A 15,030-nucleotide genomic window follows, 5' to 3' on the forward strand; every position below is an offset into this window, starting at 1 on the left:
TTGTTCCATCATAAAGTGTATTAGTCAGGGTTTTCCATAGAAACAGGGCCAATACAATATCTATTTATCATCTATCTATCTATCTATCTATCTATCTATCTATCTATCTATCATCTATCTATCATCTATCTATCTATCTATCTATCTATCTATCTATCTATCATCTATCCATCATCTATCTATCTATCTATCTATCTATCTATCTATCTATCTATCTATCTATCTATCTACCTACCTATCTATCTATCATCTATCTATCATCTATCTATATCTATCTATCTATCTATCTATCTATCTATCTATCTATCTATCTATCATCTATCCATCATCTATCTATCTATCTATCTATCTATCTATCTATCTATCTATCAATCAATCAATCATCTATTATCTATATGATATACCTATCTATCAAGACTGGTTAATTTAAAGGAACTGGCTCATGGGATCATGCAGGCTGGCCAGTCCAAAGCCTGCTGTTTCTATGTTAATTGGTGGGGAAATTTTCTGTTCTTGAACAAAATAACCACCCAAAGAAGGTTCTTTTTCACATATCTTCAAGAGAGCTCCAGCCAAATAAGAATGTTCTTGGGTCTACGGCCATACCACCCTGAATGCACCCGATCTCACCTGATCTCAGAAGCTAAGCAGGGTTGGGCCTGGTTAGTACTTGGATGGGAGAATGTTCTTGGACATAGAAAAAAAAAAGAGAAATATTGCATTGACCACAAAATTCAATTGAGTTTCAGCCATTACCTGTCAATATATGTTACATAGTATTTGTTTTTATTTCTGCTTTTTTTCATTTTCTTGTTTTATTTATTTTTCACAGAAACTTATTTATTTTGGAATTGTATCATTTTATTTGACACTTATTAAAGCTGTATGCAAGCCATACACAGTTTATTTACAATATTGTACATTAACTATGTTTGAAAATTACATTAAAATTTCATAAAACTATAACTAATATGAAGAGACATGTGAAGCATTGTTTACGAGCTTTGGAAATTTTAGGTACAGAATCTTGCAAAAACTATTTTGGTTCATAAGTGTTACTGAAGCACTAGCTTGAAATAAGATGGACAAAAAAATCTAAGGAAGTAGAATTTCAAAACATGAAAAACTAAAAATGTATAACTAAAAGATACAATAGCATATAGTTGAAATACTCCCTTTAGCAATGGGAATTTTTTAAAATATATTTTTATTGTTGACAGTATTACAAAAGTCCCCCATACCCTCCCCCTTTGCTCCCCTTCACCCAGGCCCTGCCCCACCCCAGGCCTTCACCACACTGTTGTCTATGTCCATGGGCTATGCACATGTGCATGAAAACACTTCTGTTAATCTCTTCTCACCCCCTCCACTCCTCTCCCCTGGATCTGTCAGTCTGTTCCATGCTTCCATGCCCCTGGACCTATTTTGTTTGTCATTTATTATTTCCATTAAATTCCACATATACGTGAGACCATGTGATATTTGTCTTTCTCTGACTGGCTCATTTCACTTAGCATAATATCTCCAGGTCCATCCATGCTGTCTCAAAGGGTAAGAGATCCTTCTTTTTTACAGCCACAAAATATACCATTGTGTACATATACCACAGCTTTTTTTATCCATTTGTCTACTGATGGACACTTGGACTGTTTCCAGATCTTAGCTATTCTAAATAGTGCTGCTATGAACATAGGGGTGCATATATTCTTTCTGGTTGGTGTTGGTGTTTCCAGCTTCTTAGGACATGTTCCTAGAAGTGGGATCACTGGGTCGGTGGCAGTCCCATTTTTTAGTTTTTGAGGAAACTCCACACACTCTTCCACAGTGGCTGCCCCAGTCTGCATTCCCACCAGCGGTGCACGAGGGTCCCCTTTCTCCATGCCCTCTCCAGCACTTATTGTTTGTTGATTTAATGATGACAGTCATTTTGGCAGGTGTGAGGTGATATCTTATTGTGATTTTAATTTGCATCTCTCTGATGATTAGTGACATTTATAAAACAGGAAAGGTTATTCCTTAACAGGCTTTTCTGAAGAATGGACTCTTGGTAACAGTCTATAAAAACATCCCCAAAGTTTCTCAAGTTATGTTCATCACCAAACTTATGTTTTGAGTAGTGATTGGAGCTGTGAGTTTTAAATGTTTATATCCTGTAGAGGAACTCTCTCTCAGTCTTCTCCTGTGGAGCGTAGGGTAGGGGACGGGGTGGGAGAAGAAAACTAATCAGGAAATTTAGGTTCAATAAAAAATCTGGTACAAATATCATGGCCATAGAGTGGGGAGTCGCAATAACTGGCAAGTCCGGATGATTTTAGCTGTACTCTTAAAATAGGCGTGTAAACTTCAGGTTTGTTCAATTTCAGACCTCCTATCAGGAAGTAAATGCCTCATCCCTCAGAGCTTAAAAAATGTCGATAGGTATTCTTCTCCCGCTGCATCGTTCCCACGTTCACTCTTGCGGCCCAAGTCATTTAGATATTCAGACTGTCCCAATCGATACGTTGTGTTCCTTTCACGACAGACATCCTGGAGCCTCTCCTGGGATATCTGTTTAGAGTGTCAAAAGCGTGTCGTGTCACAGTGACTTGCGTCACGAGCACTATGTTATGCACTGTGAAGGACACCAGTGGACGGAGACGAAACACAGAATTCCTTCTCCCTTCTGTTAGTGGGCGTGATCACTCTGCCTCATGTCCGGTGGGCCAGCACTTACGCTGCCTCAGCATGCCTTTCCAGTAATCGCCTCTGGAAACTGCACTTGAGCAGTGATCTCCAACTGCAACAGAATAGTTATTGTTTGTTATATTTCACGTGTTCATGATATTTAAATATATAGTTTCTTTCAGAACATCGTAACTGATGCATGTTGATTTTATGCCGATGTATTTCACCTCGACAGAGTGAGGGAAAGGGAAAAAGCAGCCAATTCAGAAATCAGCAGACCAACACAGAAGCCACGCCACAGAGTTTTGTTCTCCTTGGCCTTAATCTCTGACCACGCTGTGGAATTAATGCCACCTTCTGGTCTTGCCTCCCCTAGGGATTCTTTCTGTTCCTTGACAAGTGGGGCAAAGGACACTATCTCTTCCTGTAAATTACACATTTGGAAACTAAAAGACATCTCCACTTCTCCCATCTTCATGTGGACTTCACCATTAACCTATCCATTTCTTATATTTCCATTTGATGCTGTGTCACCATAGCATCTTTATTTTAATGCAAAGGCAAATGAGAAAAATACTTTCCTATGTCGACACGCCGGGGCGCTGTGCAGTCCCAGCGGATAATGCTGCTGACTCAGGTCTGCAGACAGGGTCAGGATTAAGGAGTCCCTCCTGGGTGCTAGGGCGGAGCCCTGGGCCTGCAGCAGAGTTGGCAAGGTGTCGGGGGAGGGGCCGGTACATGCTTCCCTTTAGAATATATACTTATGTTCTGCAAGGCCTCACAAAGTCGTAATCATTTGTTTAGGGAAATCAGGAGGGGACTGAACTTCCTGCTGGCAAGAACACAGTGCAGAAGTATTTGATTTTATTTAATTTATATTTTCCATCGCCATTTACCTTCCCTATAGCCCCTTACACCCCCACACCCCAAATAACCAACTGTTGTGTCCATGAGATTTTTCTCTTTCTCTTTCGGCTCAATCTCTCCATGTCCCTTGCCTGCTCTGCTCCCCTCCAGAGCTGTCTGCTCTCCATCTGTGAGTCCGTCTCTATTTCACATGTTAGTTCAGTTCGTTAATTAGATTGCACATATGAGTGAAATCATATGGTACTTGTCTTTCTCTGACTGGCTTATTTTACTTAGCAAAACGTTCTGCAAGTCCATCCATGCTGTCCCAAAGGTAAAATTTTCTTCCTTTTTAGGGCTGAGTAGTATTCCATTGTGTAAACGTACCATAGCTGCTTAACTGGTTGTTTTTTTTATTTATTTTTATTGTTGACAGTATTACAGATGTGCCCCATTTCCCCCCCTTTGCCCCTTCCACCCGGGCCCCACCACACCCCAGCCTTCACCGCACAATTGTCTGTGACCATGGGCTATGCATATACGCATACAAGTTCTTTGGTCAGTCTCTTTCTGCCCCACCTCTTCCCTCTGAGATCTGTCTGTTCCATGTATCCATGTGTCTAGCCTATTTTGTTCCTCAGTTACTTTGTTTACAATAGCTGTTTTATTCACTCATCTGCTGACTGATAGACACTTGGGCTGCTCCAAATCTTGGCTATTGTACATAACTTACAATGAACATCAGGGAGCATGCTTTCTTTCCAATTCATGTTTCAGATTTCTTCAGATAAATTCCCAGAAGTGGAATCACTGGGTCGTAAGGCAGTTCCATTTTTAATTTTTTGAGGTAACTCGATACTGCTTTCCACAGTGGCTGCACCAATGTGCATTCGCACCAACCGTGAACGAGGCTCACGTTCCTCCACATCCTCACCGACACTTGTTTGTTGGTTAATGGTAGCTATTCTAACAGGTGTGGGATAATATCTCATTATGGTTTTAATTTGTATTTTTCTGACGATTAGTGACATTGAACATCTTTTCATATGTCTACTGGCTATCTGTATGTCCACTTTTTTATTGTTAAAAGTATTACAGATGTCCCCCATTTTTCTCCATTCACCCCCCCACACACACACCATCTCAACCTAGTGTCTGTGTCGATTGGTTGTGCATATATAACTTGTTTGGATTATCTTTTCTCAACCCCACCCCCATCCCTCTGAAGTTTGTCAGTCTGTTCCCTACTTCCATGATTCTGGATCTCTTTGGGTCCGCAGCTTATTTGGTTCATTGTATCCCACAAATAAGTGAGATCATGTGGTGTGTCCACTTTGCATAAGTCTCTGTTCAGGTCCTTTGCCCAGTTATACATTGGATTGCTTGTTTCTTGGTGTGGAGTGTCATAATTTCCTTATACATTTTGGATTTATCAGAAGTATAGAAGGATATGTTCTCCCATTCAGTGTGCTGTCTTTTCCTTTTGTTAATGGTTTCCTTCGCTGTGCAAAACTTATTAGTTTGATGCAGTCCCATTTGATTACTTCTTTTTTTTCCCCTTGCCCAAGGGGATATATCAGAAAATATACTGCTATAAGAAATGCTCGAGATTTTACTGCCTATGTTTTCTTCAAGAATTTTTATGGTTTTGAGTCTAACATTTAAGTCGTTAGTCCATTTTCAGTTTATTCTTGTGTGCACTCAGCTCCATTTCATTTAGCTCTTCTGTGGATTATCTTGTTCTTTCATTTGGGGCCTGTTTCCCTGTCTCTCCACCTGGCTGCCTCTTTGCTTTTGTTTCTGTATATGAGGTACACCTCTCAGCCCTGGCCGGGTGGCCTTACACAGCAGGTGTCCTGTGGGACCCAGTGGTGCAGTCTCCTGATCACTGCAGCTGGGTGCTCTAGGAATACCCTTTGTGGGAGTTGCGTGAGCTCTCCTGTTGCAATTGAGTTTTGATTGCTATTGGTCCATTTGTGCAAGGGACTGACCCCCAGGCTGGCCAACTGTGAGGCTCAACCCTCAACACAGCGTGCAATCTTCTGTGCAGTGCTGACCACATGAAGCAGAGTTTGCCTCAGCAGGTCTGGTACCTGCCAAGATCTATGGATATGCTTCTGGTGAAGCTTATTGTATCCTGCTCTGTTTATGTCTGAATCTGGCCCCTGGGTGCCTAGGTTGTGGGCCTCGTGGGAGGCACTCTGGTCCAGGCCCATGTCAGATGCTGCTTGTTACCGGCCCTGGGCAACCTGTTTGGAGCTATGAATGGTCCACAGCTGGGGCTCCCTGCTTGGGCCTGGGCATATACAGAGAGTACCAAGCTACACACCAAGGCTGGTTTTACACACCGAACCCGGCCTGGGGGCAGATCAGGAAAAGTCTGAAAGCATCCAGAGATCCCCCGGTGTCTGCAGGCTGCCTGTCAACCTAGTCACCCAAAGAGTCTCTCTCTAGCTGCTCTCTCAGCAGGGCATAGGCTCCACAGGGTGGGGCTCCTGGGATTCCAGGGGTGTGGCTGTTACCGTCTCCCAGGTGAGGCCACTGGGGTGTGCTCTGCCCCATAAGGAGAGCTCCTGAAGTGGGGAGTCACTCAGCAGCAGGATCCTGGCGGCGGACCCTCAGCTCTCTCCCCAGAGCAACCACCTCCAGACTTCCATCCGTGGCCCCAGTCTGCTCTGCCCTCCTTCTGCCAGACCCCAGGGTGAGCGAAATTTCGTGTCAGCCCTTTAAAAGTGGGCCTGCATCTCTAGCCACCTGTCCCTGGGGGACGGAGATGGTGTTGCTTTCCATAGCCAGATGTCATAGGGTACCTTTCCTGGCTTCCGTGCTCTCGGCCGGGGCGCCTGGCTTGGCATTCGGACCCCACACTCCTCAGGAGAACCCCATGACTGAGAGATTCCTCCGCAGCATCAGCTGCCAGCCCTCCTGTGTCCCTGCGCTTCCTTCCAGTCCCGATGTGGCTCCTTGTGTGAGTCCGTGGTCATAAGGCTTCTCTCCAGCTAGTCTCCAGATGGTTATTCTGGGCAATTTTTTTTTTTTTTTATAATTTAGTCGTAGTTCCAGCTCGGTCCTGGGAGGAAGCGAGTATAGCTTCCACCTGATCTGCACCATCTTGGATCCCTATTCTGCAGAAGGACTTTAAAGCTACAAAATATGTGTCTAAAATTAATTATAAATGAGAAATATAGTATAATGATGGAAAGAAAATATTTTATAATAGTATTACCATTAAATTCATAAAAAATATGAGTTTTTAGACTATAGCTTTGATATCCTTCATGACTTCGAAAGCATCAGAATAGAAAATAAAATCCTTCCTTTCAGAAGCCACAGGTGCTGGTGGTATTATTTTCAGATCGATCGTCCATCTGCCCGCTCAGCTCTCTGACGTACATCCGAGTTCCTCCTGTGCTGGTGTTCGTGGCTAGGAGATGCCAGTGTGCAGCCACAAAGGTGTCCTAGCATTTGAGGACTTGGGGCTGCCAGTACGCATATTTGTTTTAAGTATATAGTCTATTTCCCAGCTCATGCTAAATGGAACCTAAGAACTACCAATATCCCCTGGGACACTGCACCCCGAGTTACCCTCTCTTTGGGGTCCACTGGTTCTGTGACCTGGGGAGAGACGCAGTCAGGCAGCTCTCCGTCGCTGGGAAAGGGTTCCTGAGCCCATCCGTGTCTTCAAATACACTTTGAAAGTAAGAACACGGACTCTGGACCCAGACCACTTGGATTTAACTTAAACTTGGCACTTCAAAGATGTCCTTGAGGAAATCACCAACTTTCTTCTGGCCTCGGTTACCTCCGCTGTAAATCGGGAGTAATAATATTACCTGTCCTAGGGGTTTGTTGCAGTATTAAATATGTCAACAATGCACGACGTCTGTGAGAGCATCTGGTATAGATTTTATTTGGAAGCCTACATCACTGATGGTTTGTCTTGGAATGGGAAGATCAAGTGCTACCTCAGTGCTGATTACTAGATTTGTGACCTTGCGTATTTCACTTCAGTCTTCTGACTTTATGTTTCTTGCTACTAATAAACAGAGACGAATCATCCTGCCCCTGTTATCTCGCAATGACTTAAGGGTTACCTCGCGAAGTCTCGGGCCCACAGCAGCAAGCATCGCATGGGAGTGTCAGCACACTGCGAGGCCCCAATTCCTGCAGTTTCCTCAAGAGGTGCTTGGGCCAGGAAGCTAGGCGCCAGCAGGGGTACTCTGTCCCCCACTGTTTTCCCTTTGTAACGGGGAGAGCATAACAGTGATCTTGCTCAGGTAATAGATGCTTGGCGCTGGGGTTTCAGGTTCTTAATGATGTGCTAGAAAAAGCCAGCTCCCCAACACCTCCCTGGAGAGAGTGAAGGAAGGCCACCCAGAGAGAGGTGCACGGTGCAGAACCAGCACTGCTGTTTCTATGTACGATGATGAACTACAAAAGATAGCAAATAACTCTTTTTATTGAGGTATAATTGACACACATTATTATTTTAGTTTCAGGTGTGCAACATAAGGATTCAACATATGTTTATATTGTGAAATGATCACCACAAAATCTAAATTAATATGGTTCACCACACACAATTACAACATAGTTACAAAATATTTTCTCTTGTGTTGAGAAGTTTTAAGATCTACTTTCTTAGCAACTTTTAAGTATGCAATACAATATTATGTACTGTAGTCACCATACTGCACATTATATTTTTATGACAGTTATTTTATAACTAGAAGTTTGTACCCTTTGACCCCTTCCCCATTCCTAACCACCAATCTGCTCTCTGGGTCTGTGAACTCAGTTCTATTTTTTATTCCACATATGAGTGAGATAATATGGTATTTGTCTTACACTGACTTCTTTCACTTAGCATAATGCCCTCAAGTTCCATGCATTTTGTCACAAATGGCAAAATTTTATGCTTGAATAATATATATATGACATATGACACACATATACACACACACACGACATATGACACACACACACATATATATGCACACACACACACACACACACCATTTTCTTTATCCATTAATCCATTGATGAACATGTAGGTTGTTTACACATCTTGGCTATTGTAAATAATACTGCAATAAAAATAGAGTACATATATCTTTTGGAGTTGATATTTATATTTTCTTCAGATAAACAACTGGAAATAGAATTGCTGTATCATATGATAGTTCTATTTTTAATTTTATTGAGAACCTCCATACTGTTTTCATAGTGGCTGCACCAATTTACATTCCCATCAATAGTGTACAAGGATTCCCTTTTCTCCACATCCTCGCCAACACTTGCTATGTCTTGTCTTTTTGGTAGTAGTCATTTGAACAGGTGTGAGGTGATATCTCATTGCAGTTTTGATTTGCATTTTCCCAATGAGTAGTGATGTTGTTGAGTATCATTTTATGCACCTGTTGTCCATTGGCATATCTTCTTTTGAAAAATACCTGTTCAGGTCCTCTGCCCATTTTTCAATCAGATTGTTTTCTTTTTGTTGTTGTTGTTTACTGTTTTGGATATTAACCTCTTATCAGATATTTGGTCTACGAATATCATTTTGTTAATGGTTTCCTTTGCTAAGCAGAATCCTTTTAATTTTGTGGAGTTCCACTTGCTTATTTTTGTTCCTTTGCTTTTGGTGTCAAATCTAAAAGTTCATCACCAAGACTGACATCAAGTTTTCTTTTAGGAGTTTTATGACTTCAGGTCTTACGTTAAACTCCTGAATCCATCTTGAGTTCACTTTTGTGGATTGTGGATTGATGCCCAGTTTCATTCTCTTCATGTGGCTGCCCAGTTTTCCCAGCAGAACGTGTTGACGAGAGGGTCCTTTCCCCATTGCATGTTATTGGCGTCTTTGTTATAAGTTAATTGATCATATTATGTGTGGGTTTATTTCTGGGCTTTCTATTCTGTTCTATTCTCTATATGTCTGTTTTTTTGGTGCTAATAACACACCATTTTAGAAAGTCTTAACAATTCTTTTTAAATTGATTTTTAGAGAGAAAGGAAGGGAAAGGGAGAGAGAAACAGCAATGTGAGAGCAGAACATTGACTGGCTGCTTCCTGCACGCACCCCGCCGGCGGTCAGCCTGCAACCCAGCATGTGCTCTGACCAGGAATCGAACCAGGAATCTTTCGGTGCACAGGATGATGTCCAACCAACTAAGCCATACCTGTCAGGGCAGAAAGTAATTTTTTAATTTTGTTAAATACAATGTAAACTAATGTTTCTGTAAGTAGTCCAAAGTAATGGTAAAATATTACAATAAAAATATAATATGCAGAATATATAATGCCCATGATATTATGTTCTTGATCTTAAATACATAACTTTTATTTAAATATTTACAAGTCTGACCATAAATGGTCTTTATGGTAGATCAACGTTGTGGTTGGTAGTTCATGACTGAGATGAGGGATGCCATCAATGGACTGGAGAATAAAAAGCAGAAATCAAAGGATTTTTAAAATTTAACATAATTACTTTTCTAAAACCAGCAGCTATATTATAAAGCCACTAATTTGTAAACACTCTCTTTTATAAAATACTTACTTATAAATACATTAGAAGTAAATTCACATGTGTATTTATGTATTATTGGGATTTGCAACAGAAGTTTCAATTAATATGGCCACATTTTAGTGAAGAAAAAAAAATTTTGTAATTTGTCTAACATCTAGTAGGTGATATGTGATGGAGGAAGGATTCAGACCTGTATTTGCCCTATTCCAAAGCTTATGGGTTCTCATTCTAGATCAAAGGAGAAAGATTTAGCTGCTTCCGAATGTGAAGTGCTGCTGCCCCCAGGTCAGGCCGGCTCCGGTTCCGGTTCCGGTCACACAGGGTCCCGTATGTGGCATAAATGTTCCCATTGCCACCTTGAAAATGTGATGGTATTTCAACAAGTGCCCTGCATTTGTAGTTGGCACTGGCCTGGCATATTATGTAATTAGTCCTGCTTCCTGGAAATATCTCGAGAGCTCTTTTCACAGTCCTCATGTTTAAAGATATGTTAAAACCTACCCTAATCAACAAGCAGGTTTTCTCCTAGAATTCTGAGACTGACCCGCTTCTTTTCATCATTAGTAACACAGCTTCACCTCTCAGACGTCAGCTTTCGCCCTCCTGCGAGAAAGGCACTCATGACCCCGAAGCCACGCTCGTGGCCGAAGTGCTGCTTAGCCATGGTGATGCTTCTGTGGCTGTCCAAAGGCAGGGGCATTCGTGCTGGGAGTGAGCCAACCTCCTCGTTTGGGTGGAGCAAATCTTAGCAAAGCACAGGACTTGGAACAAAAGTGACTTCCTCTAGTTTCCCGAAGGGATACTTTGACCCTTCTTTAAATGATCTTCAAAATATTATATCTATGTGAGGAGGAAGGGAAGAATAAGGTGAGGAAGATTGAAAGATAGGTGATAGATAGATGATAGATAGATAGATAGATAGATAGATAGATAGATAGATAGATAGATAGATAGATGATAGATAGATAGATAGATAGATAGATAGATAGATAGATAGATAGATAGATAGATAGATAGATAGATAGATAGATAGATAGATAGATAGATAGATAGATAGATAGATAGATAGATAGATAGATAGATAGATAGATAGATAGATAGATAGATGATAGATAGATAGATAGATAGATAGATAGATAGATAGATAGATAGATAGATAGATGATAGATAGATAGATAGATAGATAGATGATAGATAGATAGATAGATAGATAGATGATAGATAGATAGATAGATGATAGATAGATAGATAGATAGATAGATAGATAGATAGATAGATAGATAGATAGATAGATGATAGATAGATAGATAGATAGATAGATGATAGATAGATGATAGATAGATAGATAGATAGATAGATGATAGATGATAGATAGATATGATAGATAGATAGATAGATGATAGATAGATAGATAGATAGATAGATGATAGATAGATAGATAGATGATAGATAGATAGATAGATAGATAGATGATAGATAGATAGATAGATAGATAGATAGATAGATAGATAGATAGATAGATAGATAGATAGATAGATAGATAGATGATAGATAGATAGATAGATAGATAGATAGATAGATGATAGATAGATAGATAGATGATAGATAGATAGATAGATGATATGATAGATAGATAGATGATAGATAGATAGATAGATAGATAGATTAGATAGAAGATAGATAGATAGATGATAGATGATAGATAGTTGATAGAGAGATAGATAGATAGATAGATGATGATAGATAGATAGATAGATAGATAGATGATAGATAGATAGATGATTGATTAGATAGATAGTAGATAGATAGATAGATAGATAGATAGATAGATAGATAGATAGATAGATAGATAGATAGATAGATAGATAGATAGATAGATGATAGATAGATAGATGATAGATAGATAGATAGATAGATAGATAGATAGATAGATAGATAGATGATAGATAGATGATAGATAGAACAACACTGCTAATAGTCCCATCTGGAAAGTGAATAGCTTTCTCATTGGGTTCCTATAGAACTTTATATAAATCTCTTTAATTGCCCTTATCACCTGGTAAAGTTGTTATTGGTTTGAGTGTGTTGCTACACTCCTTAAATAGTGGTATAGACCATTGTTCATTGTTTTATCTTTGGACTGCTAAAATTTAGTCAAAATTTTGATGGAATGTTTGGTGAAATAGAATGCCAAATTCTCCTTTTATTCAGATTATGGCAATTGTATATCTCACTCACATTTATGCATTTTTTTTTCAAGTGAGCTTTGTGAAAACTTCCCCAAACTAAAACTTAATGAATCCCCACAATGGATGTATAAGTGCTTCATTACCTAACAGCAATGTTTCCAATTAGGTTCCACCTCTGGGTTTTATTTTCCCAATGTGATTTAGCTAATGTTTTAGCTAAAGAGAAATTGAGCCACTGATTAAACAAGTGTCTTAGCATAAGATAGAGTGAATCATTAATTAGCATAAATCTTTCTTCAATAGCACTGACAAAAACCACTGCTAATTATTTAGCCAACTACCAATGTACTTGTCAGGCTATAGGATCATGAGGTTCTTTTAGCTTTTTTCTGTGTTTGACTTTCTTTCTCCTGAAATGTGACAATATGTTACTTACATATTAAATAAAGGCTTCTCTTGAAAAACACAGTGCAACTGTGGACATGTTCTTTGTAGAAGAGAAAAATAATTTACAGTAAGGAAAATGAGAAAAATTATATCTATTTCAGGAGTGATAGGATTAATGTTCAAACTCAATTAAAGCCCTGGCAATGCTAACAAAGATTTAAAGAAGAAGTAGAAATACCAATAAATACAAATATTACACCAATTCTTTCAGAGTATAGATCAGGAAGAAAAAATTCCCGAATGTTTTAGTTTTATGGGGAGAATGCTGGAGTCAGCTTGCACAGATTAGCAGGAGCCAATGGTGAGCATCTCTTTCCACCTCTGTGTTCAGTGACATCACAATGGTCGATTGAAATCAGCTATGATAGGAGTATGGTCACCAATGTAATAATTGATCATTAAAATGAAAGCCTTTTATTCCCCTGGTAAGCCAATGAGTTAACATTTACCAGCACACCACTGGGTCAGGTTAACCCTGATTCCATCACTCAATAAGGATGTTACATGAAAGGAAAATTCCAGACTAGAATTACATATGAACATAGGTATAAATATCTTCAACAGAATATCAACTACTATAACCCAACGAAAACAAAGAAAATATGATCAAATGGGATATGGAGATATGATTGATATTTTAGGAATGCAAAGTTACTTAATCCAAAATCCATCAATGTAGTATACCAACATTAAAACAAGAAGAAAAATCATATGATGTCATCACCAGATGCATAAAAATCTTTTAATTACATTTAAATTGTTAAAAATTTCAGCAATTTAGAACAGAAAAAAACTTCTTCAATTTGATTAAGAATATCTGTTAAAAACCTAGAGCTCAGCAGTTAGAGCATCAGCCTGCAGACCAAAGGATCATGGGTTCAATTCTCAGTCAAGAGCACATACCTGGGTTACAGGTTTGATCCCTGGTCCCAGTTGGGGCACGTGCAAGAGGCAACCAGTTGATGTGTCTCTCTCACATTGATGTTTCTCTCTCTCTCTCTCTCTCTCTCTCCCTCTACTTCCTACTCTCTCCCTCTCCCTCCCTCTACTCTCTCTAATATTCAAAGGAGGGGAGTTAATTCTCTGGTGAGGATTAACAATAACAACAATAACAAAAAAACCCTAGAGCTAACAACATACAGGTTTGAGGCAAAAGTAGTCTTACAGTTGTGAGTACTTGATACACAGAGTTTATTCTTGTATTATTTATTATTAATTATTGTATTTATTATTATTATTATATCTATCTACTTTTACCCACCCATGTTTATAAGGGTGAAATAGCAAGGTTATTTTTTTATCCTCATCAGGGGACATTTTTTGTTCAGATAGAGTTTGAGGGAGAGAGAGAGAAACATCGATGTGAAAGGGACACATCGAGTAGCTGCCACCCGCACGACCCAACCAGGGCCGGGGACAAACTGCATCTGAGGTATATGTCCTTAGTGGGAACCGAACCTGGGGGTCTCTGAACTGCAGGTGGATGCTCTAACTACTGAGGCCAGTTTTTTTTTTCCCTTAAACAAAGTTGAGAAAAAAAAGCAAAGATATCTACTGCTAATACGTTTTTTCACCATTATAATGGATGGTCTATCTGATTCAAAACAGCAAGAAAAAGAAAGTAAACCCATAAAGAGTAGAAGGTGTAAAACATAATTAATTTTATTAGAAAATAGTGGTTGTACGCACAAAGACTCTACAAAGAACGGCTAGAACTAGGAAGTAAATTTAACAAGGTCATAGTAGGCAAGTCAATATGCACAAAATCAATTATATTTCTGTGTACTAGAAACAAAAGTTAGAAAACATAATTCAAAAGATGCATGTACAACAGCATCAAAAGATTAGATATCTAGTAAAAAAACAAGAGGGAATGAGAAATGTGTAAGACCTCTACTGTGTTAACTACAAAACGTAGATGACAGAAAGTAAAGACCTACGTAAGAGAGACATTATCATGCTCTCATATTGGATGTTTCAATATTTTTAAAATATCAGTTCTCCACAAATTGCTGTAGGGATTCAATGAAATTCCAAACAAAAATCCCAGCAAGATTTTTTTGTTTGTATTTGTGGAAAATGGGTGGAGAGAAATAGCTGGAGACCCTAAGTTTTTTCCGCAGTGTTTGGCTTTTTAGACCATCACACGTTATTCACTGATAAATGAAAGTTAATCTAAAAATTCTTGATGTGCCCTCAATATTCATGCCATGTGACAAGCTACACAGCCCAGAAGAGAGCCTGAGATGCAAACTTTAGGAATGTCAACTTTATTTTACTTTATTATATTTTATTTTATTTTTCAACCACAATTTACATTCAAAACCATTTCACAGCAGTTTCAGATATATA

General features: G+C 39.2%; 1 pseudogene; it reads right to left on the minus strand.

Annotated features, from left to right (window-relative positions):
- Positions 1 to 2,394: 2,394 nt before the first annotated feature.
- On the minus strand, positions 2,395 to 10,706 carry LOC118617040 (annotated as a pseudogene).
- Between the last annotated feature and the right edge of the window lie 4,324 nt (positions 10,707 to 15,030).

Source organism: Molossus molossus, unplaced genomic scaffold (genome assembly GCF_014108415.1).
Source record: "Molossus molossus isolate mMolMol1 unplaced genomic scaffold, mMolMol1.p scaffold_m16_p_5, whole genome shotgun sequence".
Lineage (NCBI taxonomy): Eukaryota > Metazoa > Chordata > Mammalia > Chiroptera > Molossidae > Molossus > Molossus molossus.